The sequence below is a fragment of the Coregonus lavaretus genome (genome assembly GCF_964263955.1).
Source record: "Coregonus lavaretus genome assembly, chromosome: 11".
In the NCBI taxonomy this organism is placed as follows: Eukaryota; Metazoa; Chordata; class Actinopteri; order Salmoniformes; family Salmonidae; genus Coregonus; species Coregonus lavaretus.
Window position 1 is genome coordinate 24,120,177 of NC_139998.1, and position 24,144 is coordinate 24,144,320.

Below are 24,144 nucleotides of genomic sequence, written 5' to 3' on the forward strand. Positions count from 1 at the left end.
ACAGCAGGCAATAGGCCCGAAGACACATTGTATAGGAATAGGCATATAATCTACAGTCTACTGGCATATTGAACGCGTTGTTGTGATGGAGACTGGGTAGCCTATTGCCGCCTGCTGCCCATGTGAAATACCCTTGGGGGCTGGTCCCCAGTTCATTGTTTTTCTTTCCACGTCATGATTCGCCGCATGTTTTGTCGAACTGTGTAAATATTTCTTCAGCCTTACGCAGTTATGGAATGCTGTTGTGAGAGAGAGAGAGAGAGATGGAGGGAGGGAGGGATGACTGGGGGTGGAGAGCTTCTTCCCGCCCATTTATGTCAACTAGCCTACAACCAGTGGGAGTCCATCATAATTACTTACATTTATACATGTATTTCCCCTGTCAAGTGTCTGATACTCACGCATGTAATCCCCAAATGCACTCCCAGGGAATTGAGGTTTGAGGCACAAAACAAAAATTCCCCCAAATACACCAGCCTAAGAATCCCCTTATGTGTGATTCCCTGCGCTGTTCTCGCAACTGTCGGACTCTCAGTGAGTTAAAGACAGCAACTTGTGGTCCTCTGTAGCTCAGCTGGTAGAGCACGGCGCTTGTAACGCCAAGGTAGTGGGTTCGATCCCCGGGACCACCCATACACAAAAATGTATGCACGCATGACTGTAAGTCGCTTTGGATAAAAGCGTCTGCTAAATGGCATATTATTATTATTATTATTAACTTTCTATGGAAAGTTCGAGTTGTTCTGCAACAAAACAGTGTGAAATTGATTGAGACCCGAGTGATTTCCCTCGGACAAGTTGGTCTTGTCTCTTCATTCACCATCATTACGGGCTGGCGTGTGCGTTCGACACAGCTGCACTTATCTCACCATGTTAGCTCAGTGTTTTTAACACAGACAGATATATTAGTAAAGGCTCAAGCACACGGAGGCGAGTTAGTGCAAAATACGATATGAATACAATATATTAATATCGGAGGATGTCAATGTTATTTACTTCCCACTAATTACAGAAGCCACAAAACCTAGGCTACAGCAGACCCACACAAGTTTTGAAAGGTCCTTAACTGCGAGAAACATGTCAGGTATGTGGTTGCCTGGTGGTTGCAAGCACACTCCATACATGTTATTGAAAGGATTGGTAAGAAAACATTCAATCAATCAATCAATAAAATGACATGGGATAGCATCTATTTTTACAGCTGCCATGTCAACTCCCAGAGCTTATAACAGACAGATCAGGAAGATAACCTTTACATCTGCACATTTTAGGCGACTATGGGAGAACCATTCACACCCCATCTACACTCAAACCATCCAACCATCATGAGAAGGCCAATAGCCTATACTGTAGAAAACCGTGCATCCCTCTCATCAAAGACTAACTGCTATTGTATCAGCATGAGCCAACAGTTCTCACCTCCGGTGGAACACATAAACAAAGGAGAATATATATCACAGAAGGCTAATACTTCTCCTGGAGGGCCCCACACATCTCAACATGAAGTTGGGAGAAGGGAGACAACACATTTAGCTGCTCCCATTGCCGCTCCCTACTCTGATACTGTACAGTAGACAGCATGTGCTTACAGCAGCACACAATGATACACTTGTCAATTCCAAATGTGTCTAATAATCCATCTAATAATGACAGAGAAGGAGTAACGAGGCCTGAAGGTGGACAGATGGAGAGATACACAGATAGATGGATAGATAGATAGATAAATGAATGCAGGTCCTAATTAACCAGTGCATGGTGTGGTGAGCCAAGAAGCCTGGAACAAAACCCCATCTGTGTTGGTCAGCCATTGAGGCAAGGCGCTCTTGGAACACGCCACCCCTGCTGGAATAATGGGCCACTTTAGAGGCCTCCAAGTTAGTTCACAGGCCCCAGGTCTGGGAAACCGCTATAGCGCAGGGTTCACAAGAGGTTTTTAATTGTTTCCTCTGTTTTTCTGTTTGTGTTTTTTACTTTTTTTCACTCTCTCCCCTCTTTTAGTTCTGAAAGGGGGGCTGACAAACAGGCGATGAAGGGGATTGTTGTGTGTTCTGCTGGACAAGCGGTGAGGTAAACAAAACATGGCTGTATGCTCCATCAGCTCGGCTTGGGGATAGGCTGAGGGATGGGGGGAGCGGGGAGGGGAGAAGGGGTAGGGGATGGAGGTTGGGGGCTGAGGGGTAGGGATGATAGGGTAGTATTAGGGATTCGGGGAGCGAGGGGAGAGGGGTATGGGTAAAAAGAGGGAAAGGGGGGTCCTCCGGAAGGAGAGGGAAGTGGGTGCTGGTCGTTGAGGTTACTCTTCAGAGTGCGGCCATTGTCCTTGGTGCTGAAGTTCTCATGCATGTCCCCCTTTTGGCTCCCGGAGTGTCTGAAAGTGATGGAGCTCTCTGTGATTGCAGCTCAGCTCTGCGCTCCCACAGCCCGGGCTATTTACCTAGTCAAGAGGGACATTAATGCCCACCGATCCCCCTGGGCTGCACAAAGCAGCACACAAACCTGCCTCACAGGCCCATTACGGCTCTAAATTGAGGATTTGGGGGGAGAGAAAAGGGAGGAAAGGAAGAGAAAGAAGGGGAGAGATGGAGCTGGGGGGGGGGGGGGGGGGGGGGGGTGGAGGAGGAGAAAGGGTGTGTGTTTTCACTATCCGTTCGCTACCAACTTGGACCACAGTGGTTGAGAGAGGTCTCAGCGATAGAGATATTGTTTGGCAGATTCTTCTTCTACAGCTCCCAAGTGGCTGTGGAGACACCTCTATTTTTCCCTGCGAAGGAGTGGAGTGGTTTCACTGGAGAGAGAGAGGGGATGGCCAAGTGGGACTGGGTTTCTACTGTCTACAATGGAAATCCACTCACTCTACTGAACATCACCAGGAGGCCTCATGCAAACATGTAATTGCTGAAAAGTATCCGTTTTTAGACAGATACTTGGCTTCGGATTTATGACATTAAACTCTAACCAATCTTCTGTGATCACCAACAACATCTGGTACTCACCAACAGAAATGCTGACATGCTTGGTTTGTGAGTGTGTGACTGTGTATGTTTAGGAGTATGTTTATGTGTAAGAGAGTATGAGTGCCAAAAACAATGCACACTCTCAATGCTGTGTTCATCTGATGGCCGCTCGGAGTCTGACGTGCTGCATATTGGAACAATTGTTCGGATGAGGTCTTCCATTTGTTTTTAATGATTCCTTAATTGTGCTTTAATTATGATTCTTCTTTTGTTGCCCCACAATGGGAGATTGTTCTCAGTGGTATGGGCATTGGTGCCAAGAGAGGGAACAAAAAGTGTGCCCCCTCCCCTCCACTTCTCCATTTCCCCATTCCTGCACCCCCACTTCATCAACCCCTCCGTGGGCCCTTTCGTGACTCCCCCCCACTGACCTGAATTCCGCTGGAGTGGGTGCCAAGGAGATTGTGGGTGGTTTAGGGTTTGGAGAGAGCGCTCGAGAATGTGGGGGGGAATGCTGACCACCATAACACTTCCCTGGCCTGTACTAGCCCCAAGCACACCCCCGCCACCCTTCCATACAAATACTAATCTTGGACTTCCGCCTTTGAAATGATGGTTATCTAAGTCACACGACAGGATGCCTTTCAAGAGAAGCACACTTGAAATCTTGAAACCATTTAGAGTGCAGTGAGATTCCACTAAAACAGAAATATTGACCAATACACAAGAACAGTACAAAGTTGGGTCTGACGCAAACAATCTATGTGAGGAAAATGTATCGATTTCGTCCATCTTGTACAGTTTGATCTGCAAGAGTTTGTTGGAACTCCTTAAACAGATTTATTTAGCTAGCTCAGTTTTCGTACGGGACATGACAGACTGACATTTGATCTGACTACAGAGTTGACATAGTTTGCCCCTGTAACTTCTCACTCTTAGTTTGGCTTTGCCGTTATCAGCTATCCTACAAACTGTAAATAGGAAAACATGTTGGACTGAATCCAGGAGCAGCCTTTCAATTTCACTAGCCATTACTATCATGTTCAGCTAAGGCAGACTACAGTAAAATACACTGCATGTACAAAACATTAAGAACACCTGCTCTTTCCATGACATCGACTGACCAGGTGAATCCAGGTGAAAGTTATGATCCCTTATTGATGCCACTTGTTAAATCTACTTCAATCAGTGTAGATGAAGGGGAGGTGACAGGTTAAAGATGATTTTTAAGCCTTGATACAATTGACATGGATTGTGTTAGTGTACCATTCAGAGGGTGCCTTTGAACGGGGTATGGTAGTAGGTGCCAGGTGCACCAGTTTGTGTCAAGAACTGCACCGCTGCTGGGTTTTTCACAAATTAGTGTGAACCAAGAGTGGTCCACCACTCAAAGGATATCCAGCCAACTTGACACAACCGTGGGAAGCATTGGAGTCAACTTGGGCCAGCATTGCTGTGAAATGCTTTCGACACCTTGTAGAGTCCATGCCCCGACAAATTGAGGCTGTTCTGAGTGGGGGGGGGGGGGGGGGGGTGCAACTCAATATTAGAAAGGTGTTCTTAATGTTTTGTACACTCAGTGTATATGCCCAAGGTAAACGTGTGTATTTTTCTGTCAAAGTAAAGGATATACAACATTTCCATGTGACAGCTGTCCACCTGTGTACTTTGCCCCTCTCCTGAGCACCAAACCAAGGAAGATAAAACCCAAATAGCTTGTTTATGCGATTGATCGCGTTATCAGAATATATTTAGAAGAGTTGTGAGCTGTAATGCCGTTCATCTTTCCTAGAAGCACAGTTTATGATAATCTAGCAAACACTTGAAAGCAAGCCTCAAGGGATTGATTATTCAAGGCAGCATCCAACTGCAGAGAGAAGGCGAGGAAACAGCAAACAGCCATGAAAACACACCTGGGACTATATTCTTTCCCCTTGCAACTGCAACCAACTACACTACACAGACTATCTGCAGGGACCCAAAAGTTATTCTAAATTAGAGAAAAACATTTTTGCTATGTCCAGCGGAGATCTATGGGCATGCAGGCAGGCGGGTAGGCAGGCTGGTGAATGCCTGTGTGTCTGTTCTAGTGCAGTCATACAGAAAGAAAGGGAGCAAGGAAGGAGGCTTTTGTTTGTCTAAACCATGGGAATAGGCTCTCATTCTCTCTCAGCTCACTGACGACTGAAACACTGGAGTTACATGGAGGACTACAGCGGCGAAAATAGGAAGTATCCTTTAGAAAAGGGAGAGTCATATGAAGCAGATAGGAATAATACAGATGTAGGATCTTAATTTGAGCCAGTTTGCTACAGCAGGAAGATAATCCTACAGCAACAGGAAATGTGAATTATTATGTGGATTATAATTAATGTACATTTATGTAGGGGGTGATACATGTTTCGTAAGGGAAAATCAAGTCTGAAATGTCTAACTTCAGAAGCCTTTTTAAACCTCAAATACACTACAAGTTTTACATCTCCTGCATTGCCGGAAAGTTCTCCTGCAACAGGATGATCAAATTAAGATCCTATATCTGTAGTAGCGTAGAGTTCTAGAAATAAAGAGAAGGAAAGTGGTAGTGAGGGGAAAAGGACGAAAGAGTAAAAGGGAGGGAGAAAAGGGGAAAAGCAATGGATTGATGAAATTGAAGGACCAGGGGAAAGAGTAAGAAAGACAGGGAATGAGATGAGAAGAGACGGAGAGAGGCAAAAACAGATGGGATGATGAAACAAAAAGACAGGAGATAAGAGACAGGGGAATAAACAGAGAGATAGATAGGGGATAGTAGAGGAAGAGACAGAGAGATAGGCAGGGGAGAGGGGTGGAAGAAACAGAGCGCTAGACAGGGGATAGTAGAGGGAGAGACAGAGAGATATGCAGGGATAAGAGAAGGAGAGACAGAGAGAAGAGGAGCTGGATGGTACATTGGCAGCTTCTGTATGTTCCCAGGGGGATTACTCAAGTGATAGATGCTACAGAATGCCAGCGAGCCCACAGTGAAGCCCTATGAATGGAGCCACACAAAGACACACACACACACGCATGCACACACATGCGCGCGTGTGCGTGCGCGAGCGCACACACACACACATACATGCACACTCTCATCTTCGCTTTCCCTCCCTCGCTCCTCTGACCCTATTCAGCATATTTAACTATCTCTTTCTTTCTATTCTTCCCTGCCCCTACACCCTCTATCACTCTTTCTCTGTCTCTCTCTCTCGTCTCCCTCTCTCTCTCTCAGTAGCAGTCTCAGAGAAGCAGCAGATAGAGGTTGACTACCCCTAGCCTGGCTGGCTAGTGACAGGTAACAGATGCCTAACGTCCAGGGGGCTGGCACTGCCCTGTGACCCCCTCATGGGCTCAGCCTCTCATCCTCTCAGCAGCACACAGTGCCCTACTGTCTATCTACCTCCACCAACTCTCTACCCACCACCACCACCACCACCACCACCACTACTACTATTACCCCTCTGCCCATTTCTCTCCTCCAAAGAAAATTCCTGATAGATCACTCTCTGTTCCCTCTCTCCCAGCCTCTCTCGCTCTTTTTCTCTCTCTCAAATGAAAAGTTCTCTCCTCCGCTGCCAGAAAATGAAAGTGTTTCACTTCCCTCCATTCTAGCTGAACTCCATTCTCCAGTGAGGATTGTGTTACACTGTAAAGCATCTGGATGACAATGTAGGGCAAGGGTTCAGAACAAATCATATTGCAGAACAATGAGCTGTGAGGATCATTTCTCACTCTCAAGCCCTCACACGCATTCATACAAACACTCAAATGTGAGTAATTTTTGTCATGCAGTCAAGCCTGGCTGTTATAATAATATATGAGGTACTCTGTGTTGTCTACCCAATGTGGATAACCTATTATTGATGTCAATGTTTACTAGTCTTTCTAGTACAACATCTGCAGCAGCGTAAAGGCAGTTTCATTTATTTGATTTATTTCTTGTTTATTGGTTAACTCCAATCCACCATCTGGCCCTTTCCCAGTCTATCAGCCAGTAATATTACAGTGGAATTCCTCCACTCCTACTTCCACACCATCACAGGGGAAGGCACCCTTTTCAAATTAGGGTGGAAATGCTTTGCAAATAGTCATTGGATGCTTGCTATATTAGATATGTACAGTTGAAGTCGGAAGTTTACATACACCTTAGCCAAATACGTTTAAACTCAGTTTTTCACAATTCCTGACATTTAATCCTAGTAAAAATTCCCTGTCTTAGGTCAGTTAGGATCACCACTTTATTTTAAGAATGTGAAATGTCAGAATAATAGGAGAGAGAATTATTTATTTCAGCTTTTATTTCTTTCATCACATTCTCAGTGGGTCAGAAGTTTACATACACTCAATTGGTATTTGGTAGCATTGCCTTTAAATTGTTTAACTTGGGTCAAACGTTTCGGGTAGCCATCCACAAGCTTCCCACAATAAGTTGGGTGAATTTTGGCTCATTCATCCTGACAGAGCTGGTGTAACTGAGTCAGGTTTGTAGGCCTCGCTCGCACAAACTTTTTCAGTTCTGCCCACAGATTTTCTATAGGATTGAGGTCAGGGCTTTGTGATGGCCACTCCAATACCTTGACTTTGTTGTCCTTAAGCCATTTTGCCACAACTTTGGAAGTATGCTTGGGGTAATTGTCAATTTGGAAGACCCATTTGCGACCAAGCTTTAACTTCCTGACTGATGTCTTGAGATGTTGCTTCAAAATATCCACATAATTTTCCATCCTCATGATGCCATCTATTTTGTGAAGTGCACCAGTCCCTCCTGCAGCAAAGCACCCCCACAGCATGATGCTGCCACCCCCGTACTTCACGGTTGGGATGGTGTTCTTCAGCTTGCAAATAGCCCCCTTTTTCCTCCAAACATAACGATGGTCATTATGGCCAAACAGTTATATTTTTGTTTCATCAGACCAGAGGACATTTCTCCAAAAAGTATGATCTTTGTCCCCATGTGCAGTTGCAAACTGTAGTCTGGCTTTTTTATGGCGGTTTTGGAGCAGTGGCTTCTTCCTTGCTGAGCGGCCTTTCAGGTTATGTCGATATAGGACTTGTTTTACTGTGGATATAGATACTTTTGTACCTGTTTCCTCCAGCATCTTCACAAGGTCCTTTGCTGTTGTTCTGGGATTGATTTGCACTTTTCGGACCAAAGAACGTTCATCTCTAGGAGACAGAACGTGTCTCATTCCTGAGCGGTAAGACGGCTGCGTGGTCCCATGGTGTTTATACTTGCGTCCTATTGTTTGTACAGATGAACGTGGTACCTTCAGGCATTTGGAAATTGCTCCCAAGGATGAACCAGACTTGTGGAGGTCTACAATTTTTTTTCTGAGGTCTTGGCTGATACCTTTTGATTTTCCCATGATGTCAAGCAAAGAGGCACTGGGTTTGAAGGTAGGCCTTGAAATACATCCACAGGTACACCTCCAATTGACTCAAATGATGTCAATTAGCCTATCAGAAGCTTCTAAAGCCATGACATCATTTTCTGGAATTTTCCAAGCTGTTTAAAGGCATAGTCAACTTAGTGCATGTAAAATTCTGACCCACTGGAAATGTGATACAGTGAATTATAAGTGAAATAATCTGTCTGTAAACAATTTTTGGAAAAATTACTTGTGTCGTGAACAATGTTGATGTCCTAACCGACTTGCCAAAACTATAGTTTGTTAACAAGATATTTGTGGAGTGGTTGAAAAACGAGTTTTGATGACTAAGTGTATGTAAACTTCCGACTTCAACTGTTTGTTCTATACAGATGCAGGATGTTCATTTGATCACCCTGTTGCATGAGAAATTTACACTTGTAGTGTAGTTGAGGTTTAAAAAGACTTCAGAAGTTTTTCATTTCTACTTTGAAATGTCGGATTTGATTTTCTCTTACAAAAATGTATCAATCCTTACAAAAAATATCATATAATAATTCAAATTTCCTGCTGTAGAAAACTGGCTCAAATTAAGATTCTACATCTGTACATTAGATAACTACATGGCCAAAAGTATATGGACACCTGCACGTCGAACATCTCATTCCATTGGCATTTATATGGGGTTGGTCCCCACTTTGCTGCTATAACAGCCCCCACTCTTCTGGGAAGTCTTTCTAGATGTTGGAACATTGCTGCGGGGACTTGCTTCCATTCAGCCACAAGAGCATTAGTGAGGTCGGGCACTGATGTTGGGCGATTGGGTCTGGCTTGCAGTCGGCGTTCCAATTCATACTAAAGGTGTTCGATGGGGTAGAGGTCAGGGATCTGTGCAGGCCAGTCAAGTTCTTCCACACCGATCTCAATAAACCGTTTCTGTATGGACCTCGCTTTGTGCATGGGGCATTGTCATGCTGAAATAGGAAAGGGCCTTCCCCAAACTCTTGCCACAAATTTGGAAGCACATAATCATCTAGAATGTCATTGTATGCTGTCGCGTTAAGATTTCCCTTCACTGGAACTAAGGGGCCTAACCCGAACCATGAAAAACAGCCCCAGACCATTATTCCTCCTCCACCAAACTTACAGTTGTCACTATGCATTGGGGCATGTAGCGTTCTCCTGGTATCCGCCAAACCCAGATTAGTCAGTCGGCCTGCCAGATGGTGTTGCGTGATTCTTCACTCTAGAAAACGCGTTTCCACTGCTCCAGAGTCCAATGGCGGTGAGCTTTACACCACTCCAGCCGACGCCTGGCATTGTTCATGATGATCTTAGGCTTGTGTTTGGCTGCTCGACCATGGAAACCCATTTCATGGAGCTCCCGACGAACAGTTCTTGTGCTGACGTTGCTTCCAGAGGCAGTTAGTGAGTGTTGCAACCAAGGACAGACGATTTCTATGCGCCACACGCTTCAGCACTCGGCGGTCCTGTTCAGTAAACTTGTGTGGCCTACCACTTCACGGCTGAGCCGTTGTTGCTTCTAGACGTTTCCACTTCACAATAAGAGCACTTACATTTGACCGAGGCAGCTCTAGCAGGGCAGAAATTTGACGAACTGACTTGTTGGAAAGGTGGCATCCTATGACAGATACCACGTCGAATGTCGCTGAGCTCTTCAGTAAGGCCATTCTACTGACAATGTTTGTCTATAGAGATTGCATGGCTGTGTGCTCGATTTTATGCACCTGTCAGCAACCGGTGTGGCTGAAATAGCCAAATGCACTAATTTGAAGGGGTGTCCACATAATTTTATATATGGTGTACAGTGCCTTGCAAAAGTATTCACCCCCCTTGGCGTTGTTCTTATTTTTTTGCATTACAACCTGTAATTTTAATAGATTTTTATTTGGATTTCATGTAATGGACATAAACAAAATAGTCCAAATTGGTGAAGTGAAATGAAAAATAAATGACTTGTTTCAAAAAAATAAATAAAAAAATAACGGAAAAGTGGTGCGTGCATATGTATTCACCCCCTTTGCTATGAAGCCCCTAAATAAGATCTGGCGCAACCAATTACCTTCAGAAGTCACATAATTAGTTAAATAAAGTCCACCTGTGTGTTATCTAAGTGTCACATGATCTGTCACATGATCTCAGTATATATACAGCTGTTCTGAAAGGCCCTAGAGTCTGCAACACCACTAAGCAAGGGGCACCACCAAGCAAGCGGCAACATGAAGACCAAGGAGCTCTCCAAACAGGTCAGGGACAAAGTTGTGGAGAATTACAGATCAGGGTTGGGTTATAAAAAATATCAGAAACTTTGAACATCCCACGGAGCACCATTAAATCTATTATTTAAAAAATTGAAAGAATATGGCACCACAACAAACCTGCCAAGAGAGGGCTGCCCACCAATACTCAAGGACCAGGCAAGGAGGGCATTAATCAGAGAGGCAACAAAGAGACCAACAATAACCCTGAAGGAGCTGCAAAGCTCCACAGCGGAGATTGGAGTATCTGTCCATAGGACCACTTTAAGCTGTACACTCCAGAGAGCTGGGCTTTATGGAAGAGTGGCCAGAAAAAAAGCCATTGCTTCAAGAACAAAATAAGTAAACACGTTTGGTGTTCGCCAAAAGGCATGTGGGAGACTCCCCAAACATATGGAAGAAGGTACTCTGGTCAGATGAGACTAAAATTGAGCTTTTTGGCCATCAAGGAAAACGCTATGTCTGGCGCAAACCCAACACCTCTCATCACCCAGAGAACAGTGAAGCATGGTTGTGGCAGCATCATGCTGTGGGGATGTTTTTCATCGGCAGGGACTGGGAAACTGGTCAGTTGTTGCTCACTAACTGTAAGTCGCTCTGGATAAGAGCGTCTGCTAAATGACTAAAATGTAATTGAAGGAATGATGGATGGCGCTAAATACAGAGAAATTCTTGAGAGAAACCTGTTTCGGTCTTGAACGGAGTCTTGAACGGAGGTTCACCTTCCAGCAGGACAATGACCCTAAGCCTACTGCTAAAGCAACACTCAAGTGGTTGAAGGGGAAACATTTAAATGTCTTGGAATGGCCTAGTCAAAGCCCAGACCTCTATCCAATTGAGAATCTGTGGTATGACTTAAAGATTGCTGTACACCAGCGGAACCCATACAACTTGAAGCTGGAGCAGTTTTGCCTTGAAGAATGGGCAAAAATCCCAGTGGCTAGGTGTGCCAAGCTTATAGAGACATATCCCAAAAGACTTGCAGCTGTAATTGCTGCAAAAGGTGGCTCTACAAAGTTTTTACTTGGGGTGGGGGGGGGGGGGGGGGGGGGGGGGGGGGGGGGGGGGGGGGGGGGTAAATAGTTATGCACGCTCAAGTTTCTGTTTTTTTGTCTTTTTTTTTGTTTGTTTCACAAGAAAAAATATTTTGCATCTTCAAAGTGGTAGGCATGTTGTGTAAATCAAATTATACAAACCCCCCAAAAATATATTTTAATTCCAGGTTGTAAGGCAACAAAATAGGAAAAATGCCAAGGGGGTGAATACTTTCTATCAATTAGGGCAAACAAAGCATAATAGATTGTATGTTTTGTTTATTTTGAGCAGCTACTCCCAATCTGTCATGGTCAACAAATCTCTATTTCCCCCTACATGTGTACTTTCCCCTCCCAAAAGCAAAGCCTGAGGACAAATATATGCACCCCCCCCCCCCCCCCCCCCCCTAGTGTGTGTGTGTTTGCGTGTATGTGTGTGTGTAACTGGGCACTATCAAAGCCATTCTATGTTGATCTCATGTCCCTTGGGCTAGAAACCATTTAACGTGACCTATTTTTTTAAATAAAAAGACCACTGAGAATCAATTTTACCCATGTTGAGATTTTATCAGTCCCCTTCTACTTCATAATTATCTTTTTGGGTTTTATTTTGTTCCTCAACAGACCACCATAGGCAATACACGGCGTAATCCAGGAAGGATTGTGCATAATCTCCCATAGACTCAGAGTAATTCAGCTCCTTTTCCCAGATTAACTGACTAACCTCAGACACTACAATCAGACCAAGAGAGTCCTCTAGGAAATCACAAAATCAATGAGGACTGGACATCTCCTTCTCCTCCTCTGGACATTCACATGGAGTCACCAATAAAGACAATACTAAACAAAAAGGATTTTATTTTTTATTATTTTTTATTTATTTCACCTTTATTTAACCAGGTAAGCCAGTTGAGAACAAGTTCTCATTTACAACTGCAACCTGGCCAAGATAAAGCAAAGCAGTGCGATAAAAACAACTACAAAGAGTTACATATGGGGTAAACAAAACATAAAGTCAAAAATACAACAGAAAAAAGATATACAGTGTGTGCGAATGTAGTAAGTTATGGAGGTAAGGCAATAAATAGGCCATAGTACAAAAATAGTTACCATTTCGTATTAACACTGGTATGATAGATGTGCAAAAGATGATGGGCAAATAGAGATACTGGGGTGCAAATTAGCAAAATAAATAACAATATGGGGATGAGGTAGTTGGGTGGGCTAATTTCAGAAGGGCTGTGTACAGGTCCAGTGATCGGTAAGCTGCTCTGACAACCGACGCTTAAAGTTAGTGAGGGAGATAAGAGTCTCCAGCTTCAGAGATTTTTGCAGTTCGTTCCAGTCATTGGCAGCAGAGAACTGGAAGGAATGGTGGCCAAAAGAGGTGTTGGCTTTGGGGATGACCAGTGAGATATACCTGCTGGAGCGCAGACTACGGGTGGTTGTTGCTATGGTGACCAGTGAGCTAAGATAAGACGGGGATTTGCCTAGCAGTGATTTATAGATGACCTGGAGCCAGTGGGTTTGGCGACGAATATGTAGTGAGGGCCAGCCAACAAGAGCGTACAGGTCACAATGGTGGGTGGTATATGGCACTGTGATAGACTACATCCAATTTGCTGAGTAGAGTGTTGTACATGACATCGCCGAAGTCAAGGATTGGTAGGATAGTCCGTTTTACGAGGGCATGTTTGGCAGCATGAGTGAAGGAGGCTTTGTTGCGAAATAGGAAGCTGATTCTAGATCTAACTTTTGATTGGAGATGCTTAATGTGAGTCTGGAAGGAGAGTTTACAGTCTAACCAGACACCTAGGTATTTGTAGTTGTCCACATACTCTAGAGTAGTGATTCTAGTTGGGTGGGCTAGCAGCATTCGGTTGAAGAGCATGCATTTAGTTTTACTAGTGTTTAAGAGCAGTTGGAGGCTACGGAAGGAGTGTTGCATGGCGTTGAAGCTCGTTTGGAGGTTTGTTAACACAGTGTCCAATGAAGGGCCAGATGTATACAAAATGGTGTCGTCCGCATAGAGGTGGATCCGAGTGTCACCAGCAGCAAGAGCGACATCATTGATATACACAGAGAATAGAGTTGGCCCGAGAATTGAACCCTGTGGAACCCCCATAGAGACTGACAGAGGTCCAGACAACAGGCCCTCCGATTTGACACATAGAACTCTATCTGAGAAGTAGTTGGTGAACCAGGCGAGGCAGTCATTTGAGAAACCAAGGCTATTTAGTCTGCCAATAAGAATGCGGTGGTTGACAGAGTCGAAAGCCTTGGCCAGGTCGATGAAGACGGCTGCGCAGTACTGTCTTTTATCGATTGCAGTTATAATATCGTTTAGGACCTTGAGCGTGGCTGAGGTGCACCCATGACCAGCTCGGAAACCGGATTGTATAGCGGAGAAGGTACGGTGGGATTCAAAATGGTCGGTGATCTGTTTGTTAACTTGGCTTTCAAATAATTTCGAAAGGCAGGGCAGGATGGATATAGGTCTGTAACAGTTTGGATCTAGAGTGTCACCCCCTTTGAAGAGGGGGATGACTGCGGCAGCTTTCCAATCTCTGGGGATCTCAGATGTTACGAAAGAGAGGTTGAACAGGCTAGTAATAGAGGTTGCAACAATTCCGGCGGCTAATTTTAGAGAGAAAGAGTCCAGATTGTCTAGCCCAGCTGATTTGTAGGGGTCCAGATTTTTTTCAGCTCTTTCAGAACATCAGATGTCTGAATTTGTGTGAAGGAGAACCAGGGGGGGGGGGGGGGGGGGGCATGGGCAAGTTGCAGCGGAGGGTGCAGAGCTGGTGGCCGGGGTAGTGGTAGCCAGGTGGAAAGCATGGCCAGCCTTAGCAAAATGCTTGTTGAAATGTTCGATTATTGTAGATTTATCGATGGTGACAGTTTCCTAGCCTCAGTGCAGTGGGCAGTTGGGAGGAGGTGCTCTTATTCTCCATGGACTTTACAGTGTCACAAAACTTTTTGGATTTAGTGCTACAGGATGCACATTTCTGTTTCAAAAAGCTAGCCTTTTGCTTTCCTAACTGATTGTGTATATTGGTTCCTGACTTCCCTGAAAAGTTGCATATCACGGGGGCTGTTCGATGCTAATGCAGTACACCACAGGATGTTTTTGTGCTGGTCAAGGGCAGTCAAGTCTGAGGAGAACCAGGGGCTATATCTGTTCTTAGTTCTGAGTTTTTTGAATGGGGCATGCTTATTTAAGATTGATTGGAAAGCACTTTTAAAGAACAACCAGGCATCCTCTACTGACAGAATGAGGTCAATATCGATCCAGGATACCCGGGCCAGGTCAATTAGAAAGGCCTGCTTGCTAAAGTGTTTTAGGGAGTGTTTGACAGTGATGAGGGGTGGTCGTTTCACCGCGGACCCATTACGGACGCAGGCAATAAGGCAGTGATCGCTGAGATCCTGGTTGAAGACAGCGGATGTGTATTTAGAGGGTAAATTAGTCAGGATGATATCTATGAGGGTGCCCATGTTTACAGATTTAGGGTTGTACCTGGTAGGTTCGTTGATAATTTGTGTGAGATTGAGGGCATCTAGTTTAGATTGTAGGTTGGCCTATCCCAGTTTAGGTCACCAAGCAGTACGAACTCTGAGGATAGATGGGAGGTAATCAGTTCACATATGGTGTCCAGAGCACAGCTCGGGGCTGAGGGGGGTCTGTAGCAAGCGGCAACAGTGAGAGACTTATTTCTGGGAAGGTGAATTTTTAGAAGTAGAAGCTCAAACTGTTTGGGCACAGACCTGGATAGTATGATAGACCTCTGCAGGCTATCTCTACAGTAGATTGCAACCCCTCCCCCTTTGGCAGTTCTATTGAGATGGAAAATGTTGTAGTTGGGGATGAACATTTCTGAATTTTTGGTGGCCTTCCTAAGCCAGGATTCAGACACAGGGTTGGCGGAGTGTGCTAACGCAGTGAATAACTCAAACTTAGGGAGGAGGCTTCAGATGTTAACGTGCAAGAAACCAAGGCTTTTACGGTTACAGAAGTCAACAAATGATAACGCCTGGGGAGTATGAGTGATACTGGGGGATACAGGGCCTGGGTTAACCTCTACATCACCAGAGGAACAGAGGAGGACTAGAATAAGGATACGGCTAAAGGCTTTAAGTACTGCTCTTCTAGTGCGTTGGGTACAGAGAAAAAAAGGGGCAGATTTCTGGGCGTTGTAGAATAGATTCAGGGCATTATGTACAGACAAGGATATGGAAGGATATGAGTACAGTGGAGGTATACCTAAGCGTTGGGTAACGATGAAAGAGATAGCATCACTGGATGCACCGATTGAGTCGGTCTCCGCGTGTATGGGGGGTGGGACAAAGGAGCTATCTAAGGCAGGTTGAGCTGGGCTGGGGGATCTCCAGTGAAATAGTACAATAAGAAATAACCGAAACAGCAATAAGCAAGGCATATTGACATGGGAGAGAGGCATAAAGCAATCACAGGTGTTATTCGAGAGAGCTAAGACAACAGCTGGTAATGGCGACAAAGTTTGGGCTGAGGCTAAACATAAACAGGATGCGGTACCGTATAAAGGAACAGTCCAGCAGGCATCAGCTGTATAGCTGAGTTATCATAAGGTCCAGTGAACAGCAATAGGAGAGTTCGGAGGTAGTTCGGGGGCTGCTACAGCACTGGCGAGCAAGAGGCCACAGCTTGCGTGTGCTAGCGGGCCAGGGCTAGCAGTTGGATCTTCGTGGTCGACGTCGTAACGGGAAGACTGTTGAAACCACATCAGACGATTTCATCGGCAGACCAGTCGTGTTGGATCGGCGGGGCTCCGTGTCAACACTAGGAGGTCCCGTCCGGTTTACAGAGAGGTAGATAGCCGGGAGATGGGCCTGGCTCAAGGCTATTTCATGGCTAACTGGTGCTTGCTTAGGGGCAATGGTAATTAGCCAACGACAACAGCCATTCGGTTGCAGCTAGCTAGTTGCGATGATCCGGCGCTCGGGTCCAGTGATTCCGGCAGAAAATCCGATATGCTCTGGGTCAATAGCATGCTGTGCAGACTGGCCGACAAATTGTCCAGGCTAGAGCTAGAGCTGGCTGGTGGGTAGTGCTGGCCACGGACAATGGTTTAGACCGCTAATGGTGGCTAATAGCAAGTAGCTAGCTAGCTGGCTACCACAGCCATTCGGTTGCAGCTAGACTAGTTTCAGCTTAAGGTTCTTGATAAAAGTTATAAAGAAATAATAGAATCCTTTCCACGTTGGGTGAGGCGGGTTGCAGGAAAGTATATTTAGTAAAATCTATTTCCCATGATGAAACTAATATGAGTCTCTTCTTTAGAGTCATTCTCACAGAAACACATTCATGTAGATTATTGTAAATGGTTGTTGACAAGACAATCCCTTGTGAGATACACGCACATGCTTGTGTGCACAAACCAATCCCTGTCCAGATACACACATGAAATGGCACATTGTGCACTGACATACATTAAGCTCTCCCTGAATGTCTGCTGTGTATTCATTCATGTAAGGCAGCAGCCAGCGTGTGCTGTAGTATAGGAGAGCAACCTCCGGGCTCAGGACAAAACATATTAGCTGCATGGACACTTTCCCCTCCATATTCTCCTTCCAATTACACAAGGCTACATTTCACCAGATCCTGGCCTGAGGACATATATCACATAGATCTCCAGCCAGCCACGGTCCCTACAGACTGACTCCCACTGGAGGATGAAATATGAATTAATAATATTCTATGTGTATTTATCAAAGCCCCAGTAGGCTTGACAGACACCCCCTCTCTGCCGGTTTTGACCATCACTACCATCACTCAAGCAGCGATTGACGTTACATCTGGAAACATGTCCTCTGGTTTTGTTCAAATGACAGGCTGTGAGAATAATGTGACTGCAATCAAGTGCCAAGAGAGTATGTTTCCATGGTGACGATAGTGTGTGTGTGTGTGTGTGTGTGTGTGTGTGTGTGTGTGTGTGTGTGTGTGTGTGTGTGTGTGTGTGTGTGTGTGTGTGTGTGTGTGTGTGTGTGTGTGTGTGTGTGTGTGTGTGTGTGTGTGTGTGTGTATGTGTGTGTGTGTGTGTGTGCGTAATTGACGGGGAGTAGGGGCAGGGGGATATAGGGTGTGAAGCAATTGGTTCAAGGAAGGGGTGGTGAATATATACCACTTAATGTTAGACTTCCATCTTCACAAAATGTTTACATTTGGCAACTTGAACAAAAGGAAAATTAACATGTTCTTCCCGCTAAATATTAGGGGTAAACATTCATCAAGTGCATCGGTCAAGACTCTGGGTAAATCTGATTTGCAAAAACTGATCACCTTTATCTTTTCATATATTGACAGGATCAGCTATGGAATGATCAGTGAAATAACAAGGCCCATGCCATAGCTTATAAAATAAAATAAAATAACAAAAATAGGAAATGTGGAAGGAAAAATGCAAATCAATTACACTATATATACAAAAGTATGTGGACACCCCTTCAAATGAGTGGATTCTGCTATTTCAGCCACACCCATTGCTGACAGGTGTATAAAATCGAGCAGCCATGCAATCTCCATAGACAAACATTGGCAGTAGAATAGCTCAGTGACTTTCAAAGTGGCACAGTCATAGGACGTCACCTTCCCAACAAGTCAGTTCATAAAATGTCTGCCCTGCTAGAGCTGCCCCGGTCAACTGTAAGTGCTGTTATTGTGAAGTGGATACATCTAGGAGCAACAACCGTTCAGCCACGAAGTGGTAGGCCACACAAGCTCACAGAACGGTACTGCTGAGTGCTGAAGCGCGTAGTGTGTAAAAATAATCTGTCCTCGGTTGCAACACTCACTATTGAGTTCCAAACTGCCTCAGGAAGCAACTTCAGCACAAGAACAGTTTGTCGGGAGCTTCATGAAATGGGTTTCCATAGCCGAGCAGCTGCACACAAGCCTAAGATCACCATGCGCAATGCCAAGCGTGGGCTGGAGTGGTGTAAAGCTACAGTATACAATGACATTCTAAACGATTCTGTGCTTCCAAATTTGTAGCAACATTTTGGGAAGGCCCTTTCCTGTTTCAGCATGACAATGCCCCCATGCACAAAGTGAGGTCCATACAAAAATGGTTTGTGGAGATCGGTGTGGAAGAACTTGACTGGCCTGCACAGAGCCCTGACCTCAACCCCATCAAACACCTTTGGTATGATTTGGAACGCCGACTGCGAGCCAGTCCTAATCGCCCAACATCAGTGCCCGACCTTATTAATGCTCTTGTGGCTGAATGGAAGCAAGTCCCCACAGCAATGTTCCAACATCTAGTGGAAAGCCTTCCCAAAAGAGTGGAGGCTGTTATAGCAGCAAAGGGACCAACTCAATATTAATGCCCATGATTTTGGAATGAGATGTTCAACGAGCAGGTGTCCACATACTTTTGGTAATGTAGTGTAGTGATATATATTTTTGCTTGATTATGGTAAGTACCGATAAGGGGCCTTATAGAAAGTAGACCATCAGTTAAATACAAATATTTTAAACTCTCCTAGAGGAAGTTGACAATAAAGTGAAAACAGTGAACATTTAACCCCAAGGTTGGTTTGATGAGCATGTACCTGTCTTGGAATTTCCTTCGGATTTTATCCGGCTACAGTAACAACAGACCAGGGACTAGAAAAAAAAGGCTTTATAACTCACAACAAACCACTTTGATAACACTGCACAACAAGATAACTATGTTACCGAACACGTTATTTTTCTTTTACGATTTACGCAACGGATATGGCTGTGTTGTAAACTACTGATAAGATACTGAATGAACACTAGAAGAGCTAACACCTAAAACACTAAAACAATGATGATCTCTCTTCATCGTAGTCCTCCCTGTCTCGCGTTGAGAAGACCTGACAGTATACCTAGAGCCACGCGTGTGGGAATGCCTTGCGGCGATGCAGATACGATGCAGCTCGCGCAAGATATGCGCTTTGGCACAGAGGTATGAATCCGTTTGGTAGAGAAAATATATTAACGGGATTAGAAGGCCAGATGCACGACATACCAGTACATAATTACCACACATTGTCTGTTTGCAAACGTTGGCTCCTCAGTAGTAGACTAGATGTGAGTGTGTTATGACAGAAACACACCTTGAATCTCACCGTTAGGGTACCGTGGGGTAATTTAGCTCCCCCTAAGAACAATGTCCAATTACCGACACAAGCAAAGTTTGGAAAAAATGTGGTATGGGGATGATGGTCATGCATATGCAAACAAACTATGAAGGGAAAAAAGTGGCTAACGTTTTGTTCTAATGTTGTTTTTAGAAAAGGGGCGTTTTTCCCAAGGACCGGGGTAATGATTTGGACAATGCTAATTTAGGTACCATTGATTTGCACTCACATTAAATTGTACTGCTTTATTAAAAATGGAATTAAATGTTTATCTCTAAACAAGTGGGTTCTTTCTTTAGGCTCCCCTAATGGTATATACTGTATATATATATATATACAACATTTATAGATCTAACTTCATTTGATTATACATATAACTTTTTCTATATGTATGTGTAGATACATTTACCTTAGAATCGTTTTGTTAGTGACTTAAAAAATGTAGATGAGACAGATAACACTTTTAATTGTGCAAGAGCAGTGGCAGCAAGGGAAAGTGTTCAAATTTTGTTTCGTGACATAACGTGTTTTTTTGTGAGAATTAAGGGGGGAGGCTAGTTACCCTACTGTTCCTTTTACTAGTTGCAGGTAAATGATATAAAACAACATGAAGACAATGTAGCAATTGTCAGGTGTTTTTTTGGAGTCTAGAGGGAGTGCATATTGCTGTGCTGCCTAAAATTGTGTCCACATGCACCTGTTTTGCCCACGCCGGTAATGTGAAGCGCAGCCCATTGTTTTCAAGAGGAGCGAGCTCCAACACGTTGTTCCTGACCATGCTCTTATAAGTGCAGTATATGGACATTTTGACCATTTGATGGCTAACCACATTGCGACTTTACTTTAAGTTGGTGTAAAGAAGCATGAATATTATTAATAATAATGATGATAGTGACAATAATTGTAATAATGATAACAATTAGAATTAGAATAATTAGGTAGCCTATATAATGAATTATCGTGTGCTGATCATCATAATTATAATTGATAATGTATTATTAGGCCTACTGCAAGAATTATTCTTATTTGTATTATTATTATGCTCCCCTGTTTGCCAAAAGCCTATGTCCTGTAGACATGTAATGCATGCATGATAATAATCGCCTCTCACCTTTGTTTTCAATCACGGAGTTATTGGGAAATAAGTTTCAGTCTCTCTTCTTCTCCCTTCTCCGGGTCTCGCGCATCCGCTTCAGAGATGTTCGACTGCTGAAATGCAAGCCTTCAGTGCGTCCAGGGCATGAGCGAGAGCAGCACCAGAAACCAAACAGACAGATTTCTATCACAGTAATCCGTGGAGCTCTATGCTCAACAATCCCACTGAATGAGCTCTGCCTCACTTCGCTCCTTCACGCTTTCACTTCCCCCACCTCCCCTCCTCCTCTTCACCCCTTTTCTTCTCTGAATGCCGATCCTCGTTGGTTGACAGTACAATCTTAATGCCCCCACCCATCTTTATTATGTTTAAACACTTTTACCTTCTTATAACACATGCTTTTGCTCCTCTGTGCCTGTGTGTGTCTGTGTGTGTGTGTGTGTGTTTGTGTATGTGTTTGTTCGAGGGGTGTCAGTATCAGGTCAGGTGTAGCATTGACAGGTTAACAACAAGTTCACTATTCTCTATTGCAAGCACTAATGGTTATATTGGGGGTATGGAATGAACTGGCAGTTGCACTCTAAAAAATGCTGGGTTGTTTGGTTGACTCAACTGCTGGGTTGCAGGCGTTGGGTCACTTAGTTGGGATGTTTTCTTTAGAAACTGCTGGGTGCTGTGTTATTGGTGCTGGGTTATTGAGATATGACCCAGCCGTTCAGATCAGAAGACTGGAGGCATAGTTTAGTAGGGGTGTGGCTTTCAGATAGTTATTTTTTGCCACCCATGAGAGTAAATGTAATTCCTGTTCATCTGTTCTTTAGTATAGTTGTCACATGTTAAAGTTGAAAATTTACATTTTTGTAGTTTATTGATGGTTACAGAAGTATATGAGTTTCCTAAATGCCTGTGTAAATCCCATTGTTGGGATACAATAAGTTGGTATACCTTATTAGGCAATAAGGTGGTGTACCTTATTATAATATGTATTTGGGGGCGGCAGGTAGCTTAGTGGTTAAAATCTGTTCCCAGGGCGCCGATGACATTGATTAAGGCAGCCCCCACAACTCTCTGATTCAGAGGGGTTGGGTTAAATGCGGAAGACACATTTCGGTTGAATGCATTCAGGTGTGCAACTGACTAGGTAATCTTAATATTATAGAAGAATGTGTAATAAACAAATAATTTGCAGTATGTAAACTTAACATGATGGACAGGAATTACATTTACTCTCATGGGTGGCCAATAAGATCTAGCTGAAAGCCATGCCCCTAACAAGCCACGCCTCCTGAAAATAACCTAAGGATTGCATTAAAAAAGACCCAGCTGCTAGGTCAACCCAGCATGAGAGTAAAAAATACCCATGTTTTGGGTATTCCCAACAACCCAACTGGCTGGGTCAAAATAACCCAACGTGTGTTCTGTCCAATATTTACCCAGCGCTGGGTTACCAAATAACCCAAATTGAGTTGTTTTTAACCTAGCATTTTTTAGAGTGTGTTTGGTCAACCACACTCATGTAATGAGTAACCTTGCCTGAAACCTGAAAACTCCCCAAGCTAATGTCTAGGCTTTAACTCAGCAAGCTAATTCGACAGAGTGTTCAAATTCAGCCGGTCACCAATTTCAGTCGGTCACATTGGTGCCTTTATCGGGACTCGGTCAGTTAATGTATCAGCTGCTGCGGTCGTTGTGGAGAGATGGAGAAGGTCAAAGGTGACTGCAGTGTAGCAGAGGTGGTTGGGTGAACCAAATTTGTGTGACGCGTAACCTTGCATGAAAACTGATGTCTCGTGTTAGCTCACCGTGTTACTGCCTGAAGGCTTTAGCTCAGTGGATTTACTCTGTCACACTTGTCATTGTCATAGCCATATAGTATGACAGTTTGGACTAGAAGGCTTTGGCTATTTGGTGGGTCCTCACACAGACATACAGTACTGATTCATGGCAGGTGGAATTCATTGGTACTTTACCATGTGGATTCAATTACAGTAGTAGCACAACAACATCCACATGGTCTATTACGACACTGTTCTGGCACATCCTCCGTTTCTGACCCATGACCATAGAGGAAAACATGAGTGCAGGAACCACAACATATTTACCAGACACACACAATGTGGCCTCATGTAGATTATGTAATAACTCAAAGGTGCTACAAGTCTTCTGGCGAGACATTGATGTTTGGTAGTAAGAAATATGGATAGGAAAGAATGAAATTGATGGGAGAATGAGTGCTAGGGCCCCAATGGGGTGTGTGATCACCCCTAGGTTATAGGTTGGCAGTTAGCCTAGCGGTTAGAGCGTTGGGCCAGTAACCGAAAGGTCGCTAGTTGGAATCCCTGATAAATCTGTTGATGTGCCCTTTTTGCAAGGCAGTTAACCCTAATTGCTCCAGGGTTGCCATTGATAATGGCAGACCCTGGCTGTGACCCCATTCTCCCAGGGTATCTCAGGGAGAGTGGGATATGCAAAACTGTAAATTCTAATTCACACGTGTATTAATACACACTTCTGTAAAATAGGACAAATATAAGCACCCACCTAATTATAATAACTGTCTTTTCACGCTAGGCTAGGATCATATTCTAACTGTATTTCCAGGTGCACCATTGAAGCCATTGTGCCATGTGTAGACTGTAGACTTTAAAAATTGTTATAGCACAAGGGTTCTAACATGGGTTTCTGGTATGCTGTAGTATGCAATTTTGGCTGTTGTCCAGGTGTATTTAGCACATGTCCTTTAGTCCATAGGCACCTGAGCAATGGAGCAAACGGAGCAGCTGCACCCCCACTTTTTACCAGAAAATTATCATGATCCATTGGGTAATTTGTCATTTTCAATTATTAATAATGTTTTGAGCTAGTCTTTATTAAAATAGATATGTCCATTTTATAGATGATATAATAATTAATATTGCATTTTGCACCCCCCCCAAGTCGCCTCAAGATGAATGGTTTTGCTCACTGGAACGTTTTGCTTCGCTCCTGCGCGCCACTGTTATGGTTAAGTGCAGTTAGAATGCACTAGTTGCACCACTGGTGTTTAAAATGAAAAGGCACCTGCAAAATACATTTGTTTATCTATTTTGTTGTGCTATTATAACATTTGCATCGTTGTTTCATGTACGATGGTGTTGGTCCAATGGTGTTGTTACACATCATTTGAGCTGCATGCACCACAAGCAAATTAGTTGTATCATTTCACTTTGTCTGTAAGAACCATGTCTGATTACGCTTTGCTGTAGTGCAGAC

The 24,144-nt window shown here is 44.1% G+C and overlaps 1 protein-coding gene across 1 annotated transcript in view; it reads right to left on the reverse strand.

The window, feature by feature from the left end:
- Positions 1-21,199, reverse strand: part of LOC311137406 (excitatory amino acid transporter 2-like) — a gene marked incomplete at both ends in the record, with an annotated part of 46,802 nt that extends 25,603 nt beyond the window's left edge. Inside the window, one exon of the mRNA XM_084171877.1 lies at positions 20,908-21,199. The remainder of the gene's footprint in view (positions 1-20,907) is intronic.
- Between the last annotated feature and the right edge of the window lie 2,945 nt (positions 21,200-24,144).